The sequence below is a fragment of the Lathamus discolor genome, chromosome 2 (assembly GCF_037157495.1).
Source record: "Lathamus discolor isolate bLatDis1 chromosome 2, bLatDis1.hap1, whole genome shotgun sequence".
Classification (NCBI taxonomy): domain Eukaryota; kingdom Metazoa; phylum Chordata; class Aves; order Psittaciformes; family Psittacidae; genus Lathamus; species Lathamus discolor.
The window spans coordinates 154775875-154801257 of NC_088885.1; the positions used below are offsets into that span (position 1 = coordinate 154775875).

The 25383-nt window shown below is 41.1% G+C and overlaps 1 protein-coding gene across 1 annotated transcript in view; it reads right to left on the reverse strand.

Annotated features, from left to right (window-relative positions):
- FAM135B (family with sequence similarity 135 member B) overlaps positions 1 to 25383 on the reverse strand; it is a 153047-nt gene that overhangs the window by 29537 nt on the left and 98127 nt on the right. The gene's annotated exons all lie outside the window — the stretch shown is intronic.

Consider the following 25383-nt stretch of genomic DNA (forward strand, 5'->3'; position numbering starts at 1 on the left):
TTCCTAGCCACCTAACCATCTAGATGTGTAATGGTAGTAGTATCTCATTCAACAGATACATTTGTCCAAGCCATACCAAAACTATTAGCTCACAGCAATGCTGTCACATTTACAAAGATCCTCATCCCAAATGGTATAACACAGAAGTCAATCTCTGTCCTTCACACATGTCCCACTGTGGAGCCAATGGCTCCCAACAAGGTAGAGAATGCTGGGCAAAGCAGACCCTCTCTGCTATAGCAGATGGGGTGGAAAAAACTATAAAGATGGCTAGATTAGCTTTCCTTTTTCCTCCTATCCTCTTATCCCCTTTTGCACAGGTTGTAGCTTGATGGTATTGTTGTATGCTTTGTCATATGTATTAGTGAAAAAAATGTAGATGCATACCCTGTCAACAAATATGAGCCACTTTGTATTCCAGAATCAGTCTCTGGATTAGTGTATCTCTTGTGGGAGGAGATGTAATTGAACAGATCACAGCATGTTTAATACAAAAATTTCCCAAACAACACATTTACATTTAGAACATAAGCTGAGATTGCATTAGAGCACCATAAATCAAATATTTCAACTTCTGACATAAACCACTTCTCATATAAATCGCTTGTATTTGAAATTTGCACTGCTCAGATTTAAAACAGAACTATTCATTAAGTCATTGTTTCTGTCCAGGATATCATGGAGAGTCTCAAGTTCATTGAATGTGGACATCTAAAATCAAGGAACTGATGAACAGTGGCCACTTCTTCCAATTAATTTTGAAGGAAAAATAAGACAACTGACTACCCATTCTACATTGTAGATTCATTGAATCAGGACCAAGTACAATCACAAAAGACAAGTCAAATTTCTCTTCCTGTCCCATATCTTTGGGAGGAATATCTGTGCAAAAGAAAGGTGCTTCGAGTATACCATTGTGTGAGAGAAGCAGCACTGCAAAGCCACCATTCACGGCTGTACCAAACAGGCACAGTCCAAGCCGTGACATTCATTAACAGGTTGTATCATTAAGCTGAAGCATTCTGATGAAACTCTATTAAATGGCAACAGACTTTGAAACCTTGTTGTTTAAAGGGAACTTCCATCCTAATCTGAAAAAATCATCTTGTCAAAGTGGAAAGTGAGAGTGACAGAGAAAAGATGTCAAGCTCCGAATCTCTGGTCCTTCAGTGATTTAAAGGCATTACTGTTGTTACAGGACTGTTTCTTCTGAAACTTGTCACACACATGCAAGATGCAGAGTAGGACATAACAGCAATTATTAAACCCACTTCAGGGACAGTTTAAGCTAATGCGAACTAAGGTCTGTGCATCCTCATCTGCAAGGACCCCAGTAGGCAGACGTCTGTCAGATGATTTTATTATAAACTGCTGCAGCTAAATCAACTTATCCGTCACTGTTCAGTAAGCTCAGAAATGTCAAGAAGTATCTTCCTTTGAGATGGCCGTAAGATTGCAAACCTTCCACATTCACTATTTTAATTGCATCTTCTGTGCAGTTATTCAATTGGTCAGCTATTTCCTAGGTTATAGCCTGAAACAAGGATTCAGACTACAATACTAATAAATCTAGTTCAGCAACACAGTATATGATATTCTAAGGAAAAACACTTCCTTGAAGCTAGCAGTCCCAGCCAATACGGCAGTGGCTGTGACCTGTTAAACAGCTACGAATTGCTCAGCTTTCTGAGTTTCTTGAATCAGGAGGACAGACACTGTTTAACTTCTGGTTAAGATAAAACCCTTACTAAAAAAAAAAGTTCATATTGAAGCTGACAGCTTGCACAAAACATCATGGCTGCCCTGGCTTTGTAATATCCATTGTAAAAGTACACATTAGTTTCTTTTGAAAGGATTCTCATGACCTTTTTGAGTTAATTCTTTTGGTCTACTGTTATTTTAATCTCATTAATTTGTTGATTGACAGATTTTTCTATGAGAGCCGTAAAATATATCTGCACTGATTTCCTTCTCCAAGACCTTCTGTAACAGTAGACTGTATCTCTGGCTTTTGCCTTTTTCTACTTCTGAAAATTTTGGAAGCAAAGGAATGCCTGACAAATCCTCACTTCAAGACTTACCATCTAAAGGTACTCTGATAGTAAAGATGGAAGACAACACAGAAGCTAACAGTACTGACATGAGAGAAAAGTATGATTTCCATTGTGCCAACATCATCAGAGGCAAAATAGTTCCAGAAAGCCAGGACACAATGGAAAAAGAGGCAGCCAGGAAAACAATGCAAACAACTGCAAACAATGTTGATAACCGCAGTCTCTACAATGATTCGCATTAAGAATATTTTTTCCTGTAATAATTGAAAGAATATCAGCTATCTAGATCCCAAATGAAAAAAAAAAAAAAGAAAAGAAAGTTGTCCCATCAGACACCAAATGAGATTGTTTTCCTGGACCCATCTGATGAACTGAGCAATGAGATTCCTTTTTCTGTTGAGCAAGTTACCAGTAGAGATGTAGGCATATTACCAAAACCTACAGCTGGTGACCTCAAGAGAAGGAAAAGCTTTACCAACTTTGGAAACTGAACTAGTCCTGTGAGTGCAAGATTTGAAAAGCTGGAGATAGGGAGGATGATAAGATTGTATCTTTTCTAATCTCCTATAGATAATGTTCTTTTGCTGTGGTCCACAAACCAGGAGTGAGTCATTAAACTGAATGTATTATACTGAAAGTAGAATCATAGAATCATTTAGGTTGCAAGAGACTTTTAAGTTCATCTTATTTCTAGTGAGCCTGATTTACCCCTTTCCCCCTTCAAACCTAGTTTAAATATCTTTCCATGAGCCCTGCTCATGCTCTCCTATACAAAGATCCTTTTTTAGCCTTTGAGGCAGGTGTACCCCATCTGTCACCACAGGTCTGGTGTTGTGTAGACCTACCCATGATAAGAAGCCCCAAATTCTGCCAGTGAGACAAGGCACAGAGCCAGGAATTGATCTGCTGCAGCACAAGAGCAGGGCTCAACCTGCAGCTTGGCTCCAGGTGGGAGAGTGTTCCCACCGGAGTTCTGTTTGGGCACTGCATCCATCATAGTGGGCGCAGAGCTTAGAGAGAACTTGGCCTCCAGCTGAGTAGATACCTTTGCTCTCTGGTTGAGTTACAACATTCTTCTGTGCAAAGTGGAACTGCTTGCCGTAATGACAGGTCTCAGCCACTGTTGTACAAGCTGCAGGCTCCTGGCAGGTCTTGGTTCTCCCTGAGGTTTCCTTATTTCAGGAAACCTCCTGTGAACCATACTCCTTTCTGCAGATCATTTTGGCACCAGAGCTGCTCACCTCAGAAACTGAGTAAATGGAGAATACTTCATCGTTCCTTGCTTTTTGATGTTGAAACAGAGAAACTAATTTTCCTAAGTGTCAGGTGAGCACCTAAGTGTACACATTATGTCTGTAGGAAACATCACTTAAGATATGCTTGTAGGCCGCCATGAGGAATTATGTACACATAGCCTTAATTTCTCCGTTTCTCAGTTTACTGAGGAAGGATAATACAAGGAAAAACCTAGTCAAATGCCAGATAAAAACAACTACCTAGAGTTTTGGAAATGTAAAGGCTTCAGTTCAATTAGATCATGTTCTGAAAACCTAGATAACAACATCGGACCATCAGTGTCCCTTGTCCATCTGACATTTAAGATGTTCTACTGTTACATTTACACATCCAAGTAAAATAGCCTACAAAATCAACAACCCCAAATAAAATAAACATTCTTGACAATATCCCTGTGGAATAAATTTAAATAAATCAGCCTTTTAAATGAATAGGTTTCCTGTGTAATGTTTTGTTCAGTCAACAGATTTCTCCTATAATTAGAGTGTATTGCTTTATAAATGTACTTTTCCTTTATAACAAGAGAAAAGAAAATTACTTGAGGAAAGCAAACATGCATTAAGGAAGGTTCATGCCAATTCATTATACAAATTCAGAGAACAATTTGCGAATATTTTTTCCAGTGTACTAAATCCATCTAATATCAAAAGCCACCAACTGGATTTTACGCTTTGTAATATACAGTAAGTTGCTTGCATTTGTTTTGTATTAAAGTAATTTCACAAGCTATGTTAACTATGTGCAATGCTCAACAATAGCACTAACAGTTGGTAAATTAGATCCTTTATATTAAATCTAACTCAAAACAGCATTTCACAATTCAGATTGAAATTCAAATTGCTTGTCAAGAATTTTAAGATGCTAAAAAGCTATTCCAGACTAAATAGACAAGTTTTGTAGTCTCCAGCAATATTTCATTAGCAGGTACAACTAGCCTACCTTTCCTACTTCTGGCAAAGATCTAGACATCTGCTTCTAACAGAGAAATAAATCTCAACATCCCAAGATGAATGCAGTTTCTGAGAGCACAGTGTCTGCTCATTTGTCTGTATGCCTGTATTGGTCACCTAATATATAAATTTTATTATAGCTTCAAACTCACTGACAAGGAGATTCTTCATCCCTACTTTGCAGACTGTTTACTAAGATAAGAGAATCCCTGTTATTTGGTGGTTGGAAATGAAATTAGCTTGAGTTAACACACTACTGTTAACACTTCATTATCATACTTTGAAAAATGAAAGAGGATTAAAAGGTAACAATTTTTGGTAGTTAGGGATATGACTAAAGGATACAAGCAGAATACTCTTTCACATGTGTAGGAACACAAACAACAAACAGAGGTATTTCTATTTCATAATTAAAGGAACAAAAAGCAAACCTGGAAGTGACCCAGAAGTGATGTCACACAGCTTATATTATGCCAGTTATCCTATGCGTGTTAATTGTTTCACAAACATTTATATTAGCAAAGTGTTTGTTTAAAAACCCAATCAACCAACCAACTATTCAATGTTTCTCTCCCTCCTTTAATTTTATTTTTCATTTCTTGCTGAGAAACCAATAGTAGACTCATAGATATCCCTTTTTCATGTGAAGGGACACAAATGGCTATAAATGTTGAGGGAGATATGATATACCCTTGTTAATAAAATTGATGTTGTGAAGGTAAAAAGTACAATCTACAGCTTGAACAGGGGGTGACACTGACTGGAGAAGAGCAAATTCTTTCCCCATTTCTTTTTCTGAAACCGGTTGCATGCCAGAAATTCTCTTTGTCTTAAAGAGCTTATGATGTAACTATGCCCCAAAGCAGTTCCTATGGCAGAAATGACATGAAACCCGAAAGGATAAAAGAACCTTGAGGATTCAAATGTAAGGTTTTTCAATGAAAATAGCTAATAAGAAAAAAAAATACCTCCAAACCAAAAAACAATAGATATACCTATATGTATGCGCTTGCAGCCCAGAAAGCCAACCGTATCCTGGGCTGCATCAAAAGGAGCGTGACCAACAGGTTGAAGGAGGTGATCCTGCCCCTCTACTCTACTCTTGTGAGACCTCACCTGGAGTATTGTGTGCAGTTCTGGTGTCCTCAACATAAAAAGGACATGGAACTGCTGGAACAAGTGCAGAGGAGGGCCACGAGGATGATCAGGGGACTGGAGCACCTCCCATATGAAGACAGGCTGAGGAAGTTGGGGCTGTTCAGCCTGGAGAAGAGAAGGCTGGGTGGAGACTTCATAGCAGCCTTCCAGTATCTGAAGGGGGCCTATAGGGATGCTGGGGAGGGACTCTTCGTCAGGGACTGCAGTGACAGGACAAGGGGTAATGGGTTAAAACTTAAACAGGGGAAGTTTAGATTGGATCTAAGGAGGAAATTCTTTCATGTTAGGGTGGTGAGACACTGGAATGGATTGCCCAGGGAGGTTGTGAGTGCTCCATCCCTGGCAGTGTTCAAGGCCAGGTTGGACGAAGCCTTGTGTGGGATGGTTTAGTGTGAGGTGTCCCTGCCTATGGCAGGGGAGTTGGAACTAGATGATCTTGAGGTCCTTTCCAACCCTAACTATTCTATGATTCTATGATTCTGTGTATCTATATATGTATATTTACATCTCCATTCAGCTAAGGAAAAAACACCAAACCAATTCCCCCTCATTAATTCACTCATCAATAGAAAATAACTTCTAGACCCTTGTGCCAGTCAGTTCAAAGATACAGAAGTCCACAGTGGCCAACTTGTGGATGCCATTCTGTGGTAACATACTGTTTCTTCTTAGCCTTGTTTCCTCAGTAAACAATGCATATTCAATCATGCTGCCTGTGTGTGTGTCACTCTGCGAGTGCTCCCAGAGACTTTTCTAAATGGTGTCTGAATTTAGCCTTCTTTCAAAGACAAGGAAAAGTCCCCAAGACATTTAATGAGTAAAGGTGTGGTGAAAACGGGCTGTCAAGAAAGAAAAGGGATTTAAAATGTATATCTAACAGAAAGATTGTACTCTACATGTAATAGGCAAACCTTGATTCTGTTTGGCAGAAGACCAGTACATCTCTTTGTTGTTTATCTGACAGCAGCAGAAATATGAACACAGAACTTTCTTGAGGGATTGTTGACAACCACATAAGCCAGCTCATATATTCGCATTCTTCTAATATCCACTAATCTAAGGGGAAGACAACATGCTTATGGGAGAAAAAATTAGGAAAAATTGGGAAAATGAAGTACCTTCCATCAAACAAAGTGAATCCTAGAACCAAACTTGCAAGGTAAACAGATATATTGGATTATGATGCACTTGAATATGTGTATTCTATCAACTGAAGCAATTGCTTTGCTTGTATTGATTTAGTAGTCTTGTATATGATATGATGGTTCATTATCCAAAGCTCAAAAATAAAAGAAAAATAAAATCATTATATTATAGTTTTCTTTGGTTTTTATGACATTAGAATCATAGAATCACAGAATGAGGTCGGAAAAAACCATCATGTCCAACCATTAACCTAGAATTGCAAGTCCTCAACTAAACCATATCCCTAAATGCCACAACTTTTAAATACTTCCAGGGATGATTACACAGCCACCTGGGTCAGTGCTGTGTGGCTGTGGCAGCCTGTTCCAGTGCTGCACAACCCTTTCAGGGAAGAACTGTTCCCTAATATACAATCTAAACCTCCTCTGGCATAACCTGAGGGCATTTCCTTTTGTTGTATCACTTGTTATCTGGGAGGAGAGACAGACACCCACTGTCAGGTACTTCCATGGTTTCTAACATCTAGAAACCTTGCGTCTTTGATGCAATGTAGACCTCTATCCCCTACTTCCCCTGAGATTGCAGACCGAAGGAGCTTGCTAGCACACCGTCCCTCAAATATTGGTGTTCTTCCCTCTGGCTTATCTCTAGGAAGCCTGATTTTATCCCTTTCCCCTTCAAATCTAGTTCAAAAATCTTTCAATGAATCCGCTAACTCCTGCTCAGAGATCCTTTTCCCCTTTGAGACAGGCATATTCTGTCTGTCGCCAGCAGACCTGGTGTCATGTAGACCAACCTGTGATCAAAACCCCCAAAACTCTGCTGGTGACACCAGGCTCAGAGGCAGGTATTGGTCTGCTGTCTCCTCTTGTTATTTCCCTCATCATTCTCTGCAACTGGAGGGGAGGAGAGCACTGCTAGCGCTTCTACTAGCTACACTAAATAAAAGTGTCAATAAAGGACAACATTTGCAAAGAGATTGACAATATATGGAAATATTTATGCTTTGCCTTTCACTAAATCTGTTATGTAAGAAAATGTAGGTTGGCATTTCATATATATAGGATACAATTTGCCATGTATATTGGCTCTTAAATTTAGTTGCTTTGTCAGAACCACAGGGATGATAGTGCAGTAGAAGAAATATTTGTGTTTGGAGTCAGATTTAGTGATAATTTTCACTTTTACAAAATTAACAGGATGAAAGTTTTTGAGACCCTTGAAAAACAGGAACCATCAGGCTTGAAAAAAGCCATCCTCTGAATAAGTAGAAGAGAATTATCTTGGTAGCTATAATTGTTGTGTTTTGTGGTTTCAATAATGTAAGTTACTGTTGAAAGACAAACTGTGGGTTTTGTAGTTTCAAGTGGCTGAGAAAGGAAGAGTGGCCAAGAAAGTATTTGACAGGAAAATTTCCGTCTAAAAATACCATCCTAGTGAAATGAAAATGCATCACAGGTCACACGAATTTCCATAAAAATTCTTCTAGCAGAAAAATCGGGGACATTTCACAGTTTTATTATTTCTATTCAACACAAACGAAGCTAAATTCTGAAATCTCCTCAGCTTGTCTGAAGTCTATTTTGCATATCACATTGAAAACTGAGCCTAGTGTCTGGAGGTCAAGTTACATCCTATGCATCATCGCAAGTGTCTACAGTCATGATGGCTCCTCATGTAAAAGCACACACAGGGTATTCTATAGAAATCTTCAAATAATTTTGATGATGATAGATAAGGAGAAAACTACCATTTCCTTCACTTAATCTATAGGGTAATACATCACCATAGAGAAAATTAAAGCCATAAAAGCATTTCTTCAGCAGTAAATTAATCACTGGGGAAGATGTCTTATGAAAGTTAGAGCAGGTGTCTGACAGGAGGCACACTTTTTCCAAGACGAGCACGGAAACCATCTGGCATTAGAAAAGTCATATGCTTTTGTTTCCCTCTGTTGGATGTATGTATGAAAATGACACATATTAGCCCATATCTTCATCTTGTTATTATTAAGGGTCTGTGCAGGGAATAGTCATAAATCACACTGAAGTATCCTTTGGTTAAGAGGTGATACACCAATACTGAATAAATATTTTACATGGAAAAAACAGTGATTGATTTTCAAACTGCTTGAAAATAATTGTTTATGCAAAAAAGGGGTCAGCTTAGACATACAGACAGATGCATATATATATATATGGTCTTTATGAGTAATTTATAATTAATATTTATAAAAAACATACACACAGATGGTGTAAATTTTGACCTCCTAGGCAATATAACACAGTGAAGACATCAAAAAGGGCCTTAGTATGTTGTCCTTTCCGATTAAAGAGAGTCCATGCTGCTTACTCACAGATAAGGAAAGCAAATCCCCTCCTGTTGCTGTGATCAAACAAGGACCCCTGAGCTGAAGGGCTGACTTGTTATTACACATCACTGCAGGCAGCAAGCATAAAAACAGTCAGGTCTTAAAAGGACACTTGCTAACATTTTTTGTCTCTGCCACCTCTTTGTATACAGTTACACATATAGAAGGAGATCTTATTCATTCTGCCGTTAGAATTGGTATTCAGGGCAACAGAAAATACCAAAAATGTTTGATTCAACTTTTATATACATAGCAGCAGGGAAGGATATGTTCAGGTCCTGCTCTGGTTGGGGTGTAGATGGCTTTATGCTATGTAATCATGCAGGTTAGCAGCCGGTGGGGCATTTTTTCTTTTTCCACTAATGCTGCGTACTGTTTGACACTAAATACATGAATGAATTAATGAGTAAATAAATAAATATATGCTTCCCAGGATCTTAAAGCATCCTAATAGTTTCGGTTTATAAAAGTTTGCAATTAATGACATAGGTGGCAACGATCAAAGCTCTAACACGTGTCCCAGTTTGCTCACATAGGAATGGTGAGATTAGTACCTAGGAAAACTTTAGTATTTGGACTCTAAACATATCCAGCTCAGCTAGTCACCCTGGCACATCATAGTGTATAGAGAGAAAGAAACAGGCATTTTCGAATCACAGTTCATACTCTCTGCTTCAAATGCTGATGTTACAGTATGTTATTCCATTGAAATGCTTCTTGCTTTCCCCAGACTGTACATGAAAGAAAATTAAACTAGAAGACTGGATGCAGACAATTCAGAGATGGGCAGAGAAGTTTCACCCCAGCCCTTACTAAAAAGGAACAGAAAGTAATTCATACAGTTTTGAACTGTCTTTTCCTAATGAATTGAGATATTTTAGGGCTTAGAGGTAAGAGCTTCTAATTTAATTTACTTCTGCAAATCTCCAGCTTTTAGAGCAAGAATCAGGATTTTAATTGGGGGGGTTATATCTGTGTTAACCTGGAATTATTGAAATACCAATGGCAATAAAAACAACACACAAAGATTAACAGGCTCTGCTTTTATACAGTGGTTGTCATATACAAAAGCTAAAGTACATTGTAAATAAGTCAGTACCATTTTCTGTGCAGTCCCAGAGCAAGTATTTGTCTGTGTCTAGAGTGAGATTGGAAATCCTCTAACTTAGAGAAAAAGGGGGGCCTGAAGGGACCTGAGATGGCAGAAGTGCTGTGTAGTAAAGTGAAGATCCCATCTTGTGTTCTCCTCACAGTGTTCCCTGCAGGCCACTGCTGATACAAGAGCCAACTGAAGATACTTTACAGCATGTGACCTGATTTGGACTTGACAAACAAATTAGTTAAAACCAGTTCTCTTGCAGATGCCATTTCTCTCATAGTGTTTGGTGCAATATGTTATAAACACAGTGAATTTCTATCGTACTGCATGCATCAAACTACTTGGTTCAGCGTTATTTTCTGGGTCTGTTGCACAGACCCAGCGCAAATGGTCACTCTAAAATGCTCTTTATTTAACAAAAAGAGTAGCAAGGATCACAGCTTCCTATTTAAAAATGCCAGGCTCTATAAAATACTGTCAGTCACAGGGAGAAAGTGACTTCAGGCTTGGGTCTCCATTCACATATGACTAGAGCTACAGGAATAATTGATTTTACAGTTCGGTGTCCAAACTCCGGGAAAAAGAAAATGTTAGGACAGCTTAGAAATAAATTATTTCCTTGTTCAGAGTTAATTGAAAACCCTTAAAAAAAAAAAAAAAAAGACATTGGCAATAATGATTGCAAGTTATCTCTTATTGTGGTTTCACATTTCAAGGACTAGTCAGTTAAGCACAATAACGGACCTTGAAAACACTCTTAATAGGTTAAAGACACAAATTAAAACATACCTTAAACTCATCTGTACATTTGGAAGCTAGACAAATTGACATATGCTGAATCATGTAACATAGCACAGGATGCCACAGCAGCTTTTTAAGCTGAGGAATAATAAACAGTAGGATGCACAGAAAGTGTTTGTATAGAAAATATATTCCAACCTACTTTAATACATGGGTGACATGGTTTAGTGTGAGGTATCCGTGCCCACAGCAGGGGGCTGGAACTTGATGATCTTAAAGTCCTTTCCAACCCTAACTATTCTATGATTCTACGCTTATTTCAGTTTCCACAAAGGTGGTGGACTGAACTCAGGGACTGAACTCAGGACTGAACATCACCCCATCCTGTCTCTGACCACAGCATTTGGGCTTTCCTGCTTGTTAGGAATATGCAATACAGATGGCATATAAGAGGAGAACTGGGCTGACACTGCATGCCCTGCATGTCATTCAGTTTTGAGAAATAACCCAAGTCATGCTTCACTTGTCCCAGTGCTACTCCATTTGGGCTTCTGAAATTTGGTTGCTTTCTTGTCCTTCCAAAATGTTCACAGAAATTGCCTTAAAATTCATTATCACAGTGGTAAGACATTCGACGAGTCCTATTTTCAAGGTGGATTATTATCACTGGAATCAGAGGAGGAGGGTCCTGACTGATAACCTGTCATATAAGCACATGCTCAACTCAGCAGGCTCATTAAGAAACTTACCTATAGCAACCAAGCTTGCTTTGCTCACGCAGCATATCATGACAATGAAGATTTAGCTTGGGCTTAGTGCAATTTCCCAACAAACTGTGCTTGAGTTGTGTGAAGACCTTGAGACAGCAGCACACGAAGCTGCTGTTTTAAGTCTAAAAAGCCCAACCACTTTCCAACCTGGTACTGTCTTAAAATAAAACTGTACTCAGTTATAAATATGTCCATATATGGAGGAAGAATGACTACAAGCATGAGAGAACCAACTTGTCGTAAGATAAAGAATGGGTTTTTAGTGTTACTACAGCTTGAAAATACTGTTTATTTTTAAGACTATATTACAAATCTGAAGGTTGAGTAAAATTTATCAATATGAATTGCTGGTACTTTTGACAGTGGTTGTACGCAAATCAAGCCCAGGTTATACACTGCAGCAACCTGAGAAATGTATTTGAATTGAAAGGTGAGCTCATTGGAGTAGCCTATTGACTATGTATAAGCATTACCTACACGCTGAGCAGAGGCAAAGAGTCTTCTGCTGGCAAGTGGGGAATTTGGTGACAAAGTGAACATGGATCCTGATCTATGGGGAGAGAGAAGGAGAAATTTATTGGAGGCAGAAGACTGGAGTCTTAAATTAGAAGATTTGTACTAAAGAAATGGTAGGAGATGGATTGCTGGTTACTCCAAGAAGTAGTATTCTGTTTCTGTATCTTGCAAGTAAAAATAGTTTGCTTCTCAGGTATCATTGAGACGGACATGTTTGATATTTGTGCAAAAGAAAAGATTCAAAGGTAAGGACGGGAATCTTCCTGTCTGAAGAAAGGAACGTATAAAGAACCAGGCAGGAAAAAAGAGCAGAAAGGATACTAAAGAGATTATCAAAAGGCAAGTCCCACTTAAATGAGGTGATGAATTCCCTCATTTCCAGTTCACATTTTGAAGAAAAGACCTTTAAGAGTCTGATGCTGCCACAAGAAAAATCAAAGGACCGTTGCTCAAACATCATGCAATATAAAATAAGAGATTTTGCCTTTTCTTGGGGAACCTAGAATACAAAGAGGTTGGACAAAACCCAACCAAACAAAAAAGACAAAACAGGATCTCTTTGCATTGCAGTTTTCATCTATATTTCCTATCAATCTAATAACCTCAGCCTTTGTTCTAGTCAAAACCCACTGGTATTAGCTGTAGGCAACACATCTCTACTGTCTTCCAACATGACACAGAGACATCAAGAAACAAGATGGCTTGCGAATTATTTTAATAGAATAGTCATAGGACATGAGACTCTTGGGATTTCTGGTATGTTGTTATCCCTGCCCGTGAACAGGACGTTTAGGAACTGCAACTTTTACTTTTCAGACTACTTCTGCATGAGGCCAAGATCGCTTTGAATCCTGTCATTCTACTCCCACTGGCTTGGCTTCTGAAATGACTTTTTAAAAATAGGTATTATATGAATATAGCTTCCCAGTGGGTCATTTTAGTTCTTGATCACACAGAGCCTCAAAGGAAAGAAGAGATATGCACCAGCATGCCCACCCAAATCTGTTTATTTGACATCTTGGCCCAGAATTCAGTGTGGAAATCTCCATCATCAGAGCAGTTGCTGCACGATGGTTTATTAGTTTTGTCTTTACAAATGAAGATAAAAATTAGAACAATCATAACATTATTTCCGATGCCTTCCTCAGCTTGTTAAATTTAAACATTAGTAACATTTCCAGACAATGGCTAGAGAGGAAATATTTAGCTGTCTTTTGGCAGTGACAAATTGCTTCAACCTTTACAGGTTCATTTTTTGAGCAGTTTGACATTTTGTTACTAAGGCAGGGGTTTTATTTTATTGTTTCTTTCAGTCTGTTACACAGGCATAGTGTTACCAAGTAGGTTCCTATGAGTCATAAGCAGGTGGGAAGAAATCATGTCTCTATTGATAGCACTATTATTTTTTATTATTATTTCCAAATGTTCTTGCATATCCCCCTCTTTTCACTTGGCTCATGATTGACTTCTCGCTTTTCCACCAAAATGTGAGCAAAATACACTATACAGCCTATACAAATCTATAGGCTGTGCCAAACTGGATCAAAGCTGAAGTCCAACAAGTCTTGTTTTGCAACCAATCATAGTTAAGTATCAAATACTCACTGAGGAGACATGGATAAACAAAGAAAAGAAAAGCTGGACCTAAGCCCTGACAACTTCAGCAATTGCATGCCTTAAGGAAAGATTGACTAAATATTGGTTTATACCACAGCCCTCGCAGTTCCCATTCTTTCTGAACAAGGATTGCAGGAATCATCAATGCTGTCATTTTGCACAGTTCTGGCAAATCCAACAAAGTTCACAGCAGCACCTTCTGGCAATGTGTTACATCAGCTACCTTATGGTGTATAGAAATGGAGAAAAAATAACCCTTCTATTGGTTCTACGTATGCTATTTTTCAGGTTGCATGAATTTTGTCTGTTACTGTATTGTGAAAAACAATCAAGTGAAGATCTCTTGTGAGATTCTATTTGAAGGTTTATTGTAAAATCAAATAAGGCAAATAAATATCCATTCTCTTAGAAATGTTTCAAAACCTGGTGAGTTTTTTTTCTGTAACATTATTTTGTTTTAAACAATCACACCCCAAATAATAATTTCTAGCCCTCGTTACGAGCACATTCCTTCTTGCCATCAGTCTGCACAAGAAATGCTCTGCTTTGGCCTAGGTGCGTTAATTCTGGTCTTTTCTTTGATGTGGGGGGATGTGATTTCTATGCCTTCTTCTGGCAGGAAACAGCTCAATGTTTAATGCTGTCATTATGCTGCCTTCCTGAAGTCTTCACTTATGACACTCTCAGGCAATGAATCATTTATAGCTCTTTGACATGCATGCAAACATACATCAAATTGCAAAGCCAATTATAAACCAATATACAGTCTTTTTCATCACTTCAGAAATTCACAATTTCTTTCTTTAACACTGAAACAGAAGCAATGCTAATCAGAAACTTTCGTGGATATGTTACTTTAAGACACCTATATTAATTTGCTGTAATTTACTGCAACAAAATGAGGAACTTTTCAATAGCTGGAGCTGTATAAATTTGCATAAGTATTACTTTTTCAAGGTTCATTTCCCTAGCCCAGTTGATACCTCCTGTACTATGCATAATGAATAGCACATATACCAGCCCTCAAGTAATTTACACCCAAAGACAATCAAATTCCATGAGCCATGAGGAGTTTACCATTTATTCTGCAGGCCATCATTTTACGGTTTTAAATAAAATACTTCTAATGAGTTCAGTAGAGGAGAAAGAGGGTTTGACTGACAGCTCTGGCATTTGTTTACAAAAGAAATACAATACATAGAGCAGAAACAGTGCTTTACCACCGCCTGGAACATAACTTCACCTTACCCTGGAGGTACCACTCTGCCCTGCTCAGGCTTTTGCCCTTGTTTCTCATCAGCCAACTCTATTAACCAGTGCCAGGTAGGTAAAATTCCAACAGAGACATTACAGATTGTTTCAAGACCTAATAAAAAACTGTGAGATGACAATGACATTTGGGGTGGGTCACCAAAGAGCAGACTTCAATTGACTTTATGGCTTTATGGAGAGAGTTAGAGAACATCTTGGAAGACCTTATTGCAGCCTTTCAATACTTAAAGAGGGCTTCTAAGAAAGATACGGACAGGCTCTTTAATAGGGCCCGCAGCGATAGGAGAAAGAGTAATGGCTTTAAACTGAAAGAGTGAAGATTTAGAGTAGATATAAAGAATAAATTCTTCACTGGGAGGGTACTGAAACACAAACAGAGGCTGTAGTTGCCCCATCCCCAGAAACATTCAAGGTTGTGTTGGATGGGGCTTTGAGCAACCCAATCTAGTTGAAGATGTCCCTGCTCATTGTAGATGGGTTTGACTAGATGACTTTTAAAGGTCCCTTCCAACACAAACCATTCTATTCATTCAGCCAACCGTATCCTGGGCTGCATCAAAAGGAGCATGACCAGCAGGTCGAAGGAGGTGATCCTGTCCCTCTACTCTACTCTTGTGAGACCTCACCTGGAGCATTGTGCGCAGTTCTGGTGTACTCAACATAAAAGGGACATGGAACTGTTGGAACAAGTCCAGAGGAGGCCACGAGGATGATCAGGGGACTGGAGCACCTCCCGTATGAAGATAGGCTGAGGAAGTTGGGGCTGTTCAGCCTGGAGAAGAGAAGGCTGCGTGGAGACCTCATAGAAGCCTTCCAGTATCTGAAGGGGGCCTATAGGGATGCTGGGGAGGGGACTCTTCATCAGGGACTGTAGTGACAGGACAAGGGGTAATGGGTTAAAACTTCAACAGGGGAAGTTTAGATTGGATATAAGGAGGAAATTATTTCCTGTTAGGGTGGTGAGGCACTGGAATAGGTTGTTGTTCCCAAGGAAGTTGTGAGTGCTCCATCCCTGGCAGTGTTCAAGGACAGGTTAGACAAAGCCTTGTGTGGGATGGTTTAGTGTGAGGTGTCCCTGCCCATGGCAGGGGGGATGGAACTAGATTTTGAGGTCCTTTCCAACCCTAACTATTCTATGATTCTATGAATCTACAAACATGACAAGCAAGAAAACGATGAGAAAAGGCTGTTGGCCTTAATTGACTTATCAGAAACCAGATGCTACAGATGAATGATGCTGCAGATACTTCACACCTCATGACACACTCAGTTGTCCTGGGATAATATAGTGGCTGATTTCACAGATAGCATTGACACACTGGACAATATTCAAACACCATCCTATAAAGCTAGGAACAGCAGAGGTAAATACTGGTGTAAAATCAGACTGACAGGAAGCTTAATTTCTCAAGTTTCACAACAGTCAAAGAAGTAATGTAAGAAAGCTCATATGCATCTGACTGTATCTAGCTTACGCTAAATAAATCTTTAGACCCAGATTCTCACCGGAATACTCATGTGTAACTGCCTAAATACCCACACACTGTTTGGGTTATGGAAAGATCTTCTTTGAAGAATTACCTAATTCTGCCTCCAATTACTTTTTTTTTCCAATCATCAAAACACTCCAGTGCAGACTCTGAACATGCGATTAAATCAAATAAATAAACTCCAGGGGAAATTATTCTTCTACAGAAGATCTTCTAAAATTATTCTTATCTTGCCATGAAGCTTCAAAAAATGCTTTATGTATGTCAGCTAAGCTCTAATGTTATTCTCCTCTGTCTGGCAATACTTTTGAGAATCATAACACACTTACCCATCTCTATTCTCTTAGCCCAATCTTTTCTGTTTGTCCGACTACTGAAACTTGTCTGATCCTCAGAGAAGCCATGAGATCATTGGAGCAGTTGCTTGTGCACAAGCTGATGTCAGAGGGAATATGCTTCCATGGAAGGAAGTGTTCCTCCTAAGCACAGCCCCAAAAAAATCATACTAGCTGAGAAACTGATTCTTGGGTTATTATGACCAGTGTTATGATTTTGAACAGAAATAAAGGCTTCTGCTATCACTTGAACATGTGTTTCCACAAAACAAGACAAACTGGTTGGAAAAATAGGGAATCTCTTTTCTCATTCCTGTCTCCGAGCTGTTGTCTGGGACACTTGCCAATTCCAAAGGGGTAGCTTCCAGATGTTGGATCTTGACTGTGCTGTTGTTGGCATCTGTGCTCCTGTTGGAAAGGCTGTCAGCTTGGAAGCTATGAGAGTTGATTAGGTCTCCTTTCAAGAACTCTCATCATCAGTCAGTGGGAATTATTTCCGAGTGTTCCTTAGGGCATATGAAAATAATTTTTCAACGAAGTACCACTGGAAGAAAATACTGAGAAGAATGAAAAACTGAATCATAGAGCACTCTATCAAAAGTCAGAGAGCAGCCAAATCCACTTCCTAAAGCGCAGAGTATAAAGGCTGTTCCTGCTGCTCCTGCACTCCATTTCAGGGAAGGAGGAAAGAAGGAAACATCTGTCCCATGCCCCCTCCTATAAGCTTTCTCAAAAATCAATGCTGAAATCTGTAGAAAGGGAAAACTTTAAATGAAAAGATATTGGTCAAATGAATGACTGTATAACAGTGGATTTCAGTCCAAAAGTGAGAAATTATGGTGATGGGGGCTCAAATAATTTTGTCAGTATATAACTGTAATAGTAGCTGTGAAAGAGAAGTTCTCCATGCTCATTCTTCCTTTTACCACTCTTTTCACAACTACTTTAAGTTGGCTATGAAAAACTTCTTTTCAGTTAAACAAGTCCAGGCTTGACTGACTTTTTCACAGTAGGGTGCAGAGAAACAGGAAGATTGCAGAGAGTATGCAGCAGTCTGATTCTTTGTAATAGATAAGCATTGCAGGAAAATAGCAAAAAAAGTAGTAGGAAAAGTGAAACTTCCTATGCAAATTCTATTGATTTTCAAAATGAAACAATTATCAATTGAATATTAGCAATTCCTGAGGACTTCCTCCTGAAGGACTCCATCAACATTCTGCATGGAGTGCCACAAGAATTTCCATGACATTTTCATTGAACACCCATAGTGAAAAGATTGTAAAGCTTTTTCAACATCATGTTTTAGACCTAATCCCAAATTACAGAATCACAGAATCACAGAATCCCAAGGGTTGGAAGGGACCTAAAAAGATCATCTAGTCCAACCCCCTTGCAAGAGCAGGGTAACCTACAGTACATCACACAGGAACTTGTCCAGGCGGGCCTTGAATATCTCCAGTGTAGGAGACTCCACAACCCCCCTGGGCAACCTGTTCCAGTGCTCTGTCACTCTTACAGTAAAGAAGTTCTTCCTGATGTTAACGTGGAACTTCCTATGCTCCAGTTTACACCCATTGCCCCTTGTCCTATCACTGGATATCACTGAAAAAAGCCTAGCTCCATCATCCTGACACCTACCCTTTACATATTTGTAAACATTGATGAGGTCACCCCTCAGTCTCCTCTTCTCCAAGCTAAAGAGACCCAGCTCCCTCAGCCTCTCCTCATAAGGGAGATGTTCCACTCCCTTAATCATCTTTGTGGCTCTGCGCTGGACTCCTTCAAGCAATTCCCTGTCCTTCTTGAACAGAGGGGCCCAGAACTGGACGCAATATTCCAGATGCGGCCTCACCAAGGCTGAGTAGAGGGGGAGGAGAACCTCTCTTGACCTACTAACCACTCCCTTTCTAATGCACCCTAAGATGCCATTTGCCTTCTTGGCCACAAGAGCACATTGCTGGCTCATGGTCATCCTCCTATCCACCAGGACCCCCAGGTCCCTTTCCCCTTCACTACTTTCCAGCAGGTCAACCCCCAACCTGTACTGGTACATGGGGTTGTTCTTCCCCAGATGCAAGACTCTACACTTGCCCTTGTTAAATTTCATCAAGTTTCTCCCCGCCCAACTCTCCAGCCTGTCCAGGTCTCGCTGAATGGCAGCACAGTCCTCTGGTGTGTCAGCCACTCCTCCCAGTTTTGTGTCATCAGCAAACTTGCTGAGGGTGCACTCAGTTCCCTCATCCAGGTCATTGATGAAAATATTAAACAGCACCGGTCCCAGCACCAACCCCTGAGGAACTCCACTAGTCACAGACCTCCAGCTAGATTCTGCGCCATTGACCACAACTCTCTGCCTTCTTCCTTTCAACCAGTTCTCGATCCACCTCACTACTTGATCGTCAAGCCCACACTTCCTTAGCTTATCTATGAGGATGCTGTGGGAGACAGTATCAAATGCCTTACTGAAATCAAGAAAAACTACATCTACCGCTCTACCATCATCCCTCCACCTAGTCACTTCCTCATAGAAGGCTATAAGGTTGGTCATACATGACTTCCCCCTCATAAAACCATGTTGGCTGTTCTTAATGACCCCCTCATCCTTGATATGCCTAGTGATGGAGTCAAGAATAAGTTGTTCCATCACCTTTCCAGGGATGGAGGTAAGGCTGACCGGTCTATAATTACCCGGGTCCTCCTTCTTGCCCTTCTTATAGATTGGTGTGACCTTTGCCATCCGCCAATCCTCAGGCACCTCGCCCGTTTCCCACGACTTACCAAAGATGATGGAAAGTGGCCTAGCAATGACCTCCGCCAGCTCCCTCAGCACCCGTGGGTGCATTCCATCCGGACCCATCGATTTACAGATGTCCAGATTGCATAGCTGATCCCTAACCCAATCCTCATCTACCAAAGCAAACTCCTCCTTTGTCCTGACTCCTTCTGGGGCTATAGAAATCCGGGGCCCTCGGGGAGAGTCTGCAGGAGTAAAGACAGAGGCAAAGAAGGCATTCAGCACCTCTGCCTTCTTTATATCCTCTGTCTCCAGGGTACCCACTTCGTTCAGCAGTGGGCCTATATTGCCTCTTGTGTTAGTTTTATTTGCTATGTATTTGAAGAAGCCCTTTCTATTGTCTTTAACCCGACTAGCAAGATTGAGTTCCAAGGAGGCCTTAGCTGTCCTAATTGCCTCCCTACATCCTCTAACAACTGTCCTATATTCCTCCCAAGCGGCCAGCCCCTCCTTCCATAATCCATAGATTCTCCTTTTCCACTTGAGTTTGCCCAGCAGCTCCTTGTTTAACCACGCCGGTCTCCTAGATCCCTTACTTGACTTCCTACTTATTGGGACGCTCCGATCCTGAGCTTGGAAGAAGCGGTCCTTGAATGCTAACCAACTATCTTGAGCCCCTTTACCGCCTAGTACACTTTCCCATGAGACTTCCCTTAGCAGTTGACTGAAGAGGCCAAAGTTGGCCCTTCGGAAATCCAGAACTGTGGCTTTGCTAGGTATTCTATTCCTCCCACACAGGATCCTAAACTCCACCATCTCATGGTCACTGCAGCCAAGGCTGCCATTGACCGTCACCACTTCGACCAAACCCTCCTTGTTGGCGAGTACTAAATCTAGCAGCGCTGCTCCCCTAGTTGGTACGTCCACCATTTGCATTAAGAAATTATCATCAATGCACTCGAGGAACCTCCTAGACTGTGAATGACTGGCTGTGTGAGTCTTCCAGCAAATATCGGGGTAATTAAAGTCCCCCACGACGACTAAGGCATGTAGTCGCGAGGCTACTTCCAGTTGCCTGTAGAAAGCCTCATCAACTCCTTCGTCCTGATCAGGAGGTCTGTAATAGACCCCCACAACTGTATCACCCGTGCCAGTCAGCCCCTTGATTCGTACCCACAGACATTCCACTTGCTCCTCATCCGACCCCGGACAGAACTCAATACATTCTAGTTGCTCTCTCACGTAAAGAGCCACTCCACCACCTCGCTTTGCTGACCTATCTTTCCTAAAAAGGACATAGCCATCCATGACCACATTCCAGTCATGTGAACTGTCCCACCATGTCTCTGTAATCGCCACTAGATCATAACCTTTAGCCTGCACACAGACTTCTAACTCCTCCTGTTTATTCCCCATGCTGCGTGCATTGGTGTACAGGCATTTCAGGGAGCCAGTCCTAGTACCCTTTTTCCCCTGCGGGACAGGGTCTAAAAAGCTATCCTTTCCCACAAGTGAAACAAGAGATTGATAGTCCTCCTTAGCCCGCCATCCTTCAATCCCTAGCATGTTCCTCTTGGGCTTGTCCCCAACAGGCCCAGTTAAATCCCCTCCCCCCTTCCTAACTAGTTTAAAGCCCTGTCAATAAGCCCTGCTAACTCCTGCCCCAAAACCCTTTTTCTTCTCTGGGACTGGTGTATCCCGCCTGTCACCAGCAAACCAGGTGTCCCATACAGCAGCCCGTGACTGAAAAACCCAAACCCCTGCCTTTGGCACCAGTCACGTAGCCATACATTAACCTGCAGAGTCTTCTTATATATCCCTTCACCCTCGCTTGCAACAGGTATGGAGGCAAACACCACTTGCGCTCCAGACCCTTTAACCAGCCGTCCCAGGGCCCTGTAGTCTCTCTTCATTGCCCTTACGTTCCTCGTAATAATTTCGTCACTGCCAACCTGAAAAACCAGCAGTGGGTAGTAGTCAGACGGCTGCACCAGTTCAGAGAGCTTCTTTTTAACATCTCTAATCCGAGCCCCAGGCAGGCAGCAGACCTCCCTGTGGGGTGGATCCGGTCGACAAATGGGCCCTTCTGTTCCCCTCAGAAGGGAGTCACCCACCACAATTACTCTTCTTTTCTTCTTGGTTGTAGAAGTTCTGAGGTATGTGGGTGAGTGACTAGCCCTGGGTGACTCACTAGATAGATTTGCCTCACCATCTCCATTCACCTGGCCCTGAATTTCCAAGACCTCGTACCTGTTATTCAAGGGCAACTGGGAGGGAGGAAGGGATTGTGAGGGTTTTCGCTTACCTCTCCGAGGAGGAACCTCCCTCCATCCATCCTTGTCCATTAAGCTCTCTCCTTCTGTCTGATGGTAGGAGGGAAGGGGATCCATATCTTGTTGAACCACTTCCCTCTGCCCTTGCCTTAGGGTGTGGTTCCACCAATCTATTTCACTTTCACACTCTCTAATGGCTCTCAACCTTTCTACCTCCTCCCTCAGTTCAGCCACCTGCCTGAGCAGGTCATTTATTTGCTCACAGCGAACACAAGCAGTTTCACTGGCTCCCTCCAATACAAGTGCCAGGCTCAGGCATTCGCTGCAGCCAGAGACCTGCACAGCTGCATGTCTGCAGGAAGGCTCAGTCTGGATACCCACATTAGTACTCACTGCAGCTTTCGATCGTGTTGTAACCATGATCTATCTGGTCAATCAATCCGTCTACGTCCCTCAGCACTCCTTCCCCCTCCTGTACTCCAGGCGAGTCCTCTCGATGAGGCGGTTGGAACGCTTCCCTGCCCGCTCGTCTGCCCGCTCGCCTGCCCGCTCGAACTGCCGTGCAAACTGCCTCGACCCTCTGCCTCGACGCTCTCTGTTTGCCGGCTCTGTTCGCCGCGCTCCTGGTCGCCGCGCTCCCTGGGAAGGTTTTTTAGCCACTCCCAGCTGGTGCCACTTCTCCTGGCTCCGCCCCCTGTGAGTCAGCCCCTCGCGGGAGCTCAGCTTCCGAGTCCTGGGCAAGTCCTGTTGAGGACTTGAGGCTCCCTCCTCAGTGGCTCTTGTCGCTCTGAGGTGAGGCTCCTGGACGCTGATCTCTCCCCTCTCCGCTCCGGTGTTGCAGGCGTCCTCTCTCAAGCTACTCACCTCAGCAAATTAATCTCTGTTTTGAACTCTATCATAATGCAGAACATTACCTTGCTGTACTCAGCATATGACAGATCAAAAAGTAAGAGCCTCAGGAAAAAAAATTGACAGTGATTAAAGAAACTAGTTATTGTCCCATTATTAGTTACCATGTTTTCTACTACAGCTAGGAAATCATTTAGTTTTTTCTGAAGATCAGCCATTTATCTTCAGGCAACTGAAGATTAAAGACTTCATCAGTAATTATCACAAATGGTGCCATGAACACTGATTAAAGATACTTGTCATTGCACCTTATAAAAAACAATATATCAGCTCTCTTACTATTTCACCATAATTATGTGTTGGACATCTGCCGGAGTCCAACCACAACTAATCATCATTTGCTAAAGCAAGGCACTGAAAGACTCCTGTTCCTAAATAATACATACCAGCTATATACATACTGTACTTTTAAACTGGTAAAATCATAAACTTCATTATGCCTGAAGTTCGTAAAACTCAGACACTGTTAGTGAAACATCTCTCTTGGTACACAGTTAAGAAGAAAAAAACATAAAAATCCCACTTGATAACTTCATAGCCCTGTAGTCACGTCAGGTCTCTTTTTTCCTAGTAGGAGATAGAGAACTTCTAGTTTCAAAGGAAGAAAGAAACAGGAAAATACACATTGCCCTTCCTTTAAAAGGAAATAGTGGTGGTTTAGTATTTTACAAAGTTTTAGTTCTTTTGCAGAATTAACAGTGCATTTAAGGCAGAAAGATGGCTGTTGTGTCTATAAATAAAAGAAGAAAAAGATACTACTAAACTCTGCATTAAGGTTCCTATGTCTTAAGAGAAATTAAGTTTACAGCTATGTATTCACCTTCTCCCAGCTAAACTGGGATTTCAGGCTAAAATTCCCACAATGGATCTTACATGGGCTATTCTCTGATACAAAATCTTCCATTTTCAAGAGCTGAAATACTGAAGTATTGTGGCCAAAGAGCCATAACTATACAGCAGAAAAGAAGAATAAACCACAAATGACTCCTATGTGACACCAAAATGTGGGTTTGAATAACATTTTGTTGTTAGGCTGAAACAGCCTTGGGTTTTAATATGTTTCTGAAAAGATGAAAATATTAACAAACTAATAAACCATGGTAAAGAGCTCTCAGCATCAATGCAATTTTATTTGAATGACATTCCCAGCTCTTATATGAAGCCAGACACAAACTTCATGTCTTTTGGGATAGCTACATCAATGCTTCATGGAAGAAGAACACTTCTCACTAATGCCTTAATAATGGGAAGTCATATGATTAATCAATCTCATTACTTAGAAGCCAATTTATCTGCAGTGCAACTGCTATCCAAATGAAAATAAGATTGCTGTGTCTATAGTTTATTAATAAACCCCAGTATGCCATTGACTCAACTTGATTATAACACAGCAGGCATGTGATGCACAGTATTACAGAGACATTAAACCAGCCTGACAATAGTGGATGTAGAAAAGGTGTAGGTACAGAGTAAGGCATAAATCTCTTGAAGTATAAGCGACCGTTCAATTTTTAGCTCTGCAAGGAACATCTTCTTTTTCTTTACTGCATATGTAGGATCTGTAGATATTTTTCAGTGTCCAGCTCTTACTGCTGCTGAGATAACCTGAAAGCATGAGTCAGTGTGATGTTCAGATCCAGACCCTGTAACCTCCAACACAACCCCTTGAACTTTCTCACAGGGAAAAACAGCTTACCAGACCCTAAGGGGAATTCAGATGCCCCTGAGGGAAGCCAGTCACATACAGCTCCTGAGTCTGCAGTAGATACAATTCTATTTTGGACATATTGTTAATCTAGTGTGATACATATTTTCTGTGAGTATAGGCTGTGGGATGAAGAGAGCTTGAGAAAGTACTAGCAATTTTTCTTATTCTGTAGATTGTTCTTTAGTGGGTTTTGAACCCCCAAAGCATCTTCCTTCATATTTATCTGACAAAAAAATCTTCTTTTAGTAAAAATAACTGTTTTCTCAATTGTACTTGAAATGAAAAGTGTAGTATAGATAGAAACTAGTATAAAAGGAGGGGAGGAGGAATGCAGAACTGAAAGATCCCTGTTCGCTGAGTACAGGACAGGGAAGAGAGTGGAAGACTTAAAAAAGAAAAAAAAATCACCAAGATTTAAATAGGATTAATTATTAGAATCATAGAATCATAGAATAGTTAGGGTTGGAAAGAACCTCAAGATCATCTAGTTCCAACAGCCCTGCCATGGGCAGGGACACCTCACACTAAACCATCCCACACAAGGCTTTGTCCAACCTGGCCTTAAACACCACCTGGGATGGAGCACTCACAACTTCCTTGGGAACAACAACCTATTCCAGTGCCTCACCACCCTAACAGGAAAGAACTTCCTCCTTATATCCAATCTAAACTTCCCCTGTTGAAGTTTTAACCCATTACCCCTTGTCCTGTCACTACAGTCCCTGATGAAGAGTCCCCTCCCCAGCATCCCTATAGGCCCCCTTCAGATACTGGAAGGCTGCTATGAGGTCTCCACGCAGCCTTCTCTTCTCCAGGCTGAGCAGCCCCAACTTTCTCAGCCTGTCTTCATACGGGAGGTGCTCCAGTCCCCTGATCATCCTCATGGCCCTCCTCTGGACTTGTTCCAACAGTTCCATGTCCCTTTTATGTTGAGTACACCAGAA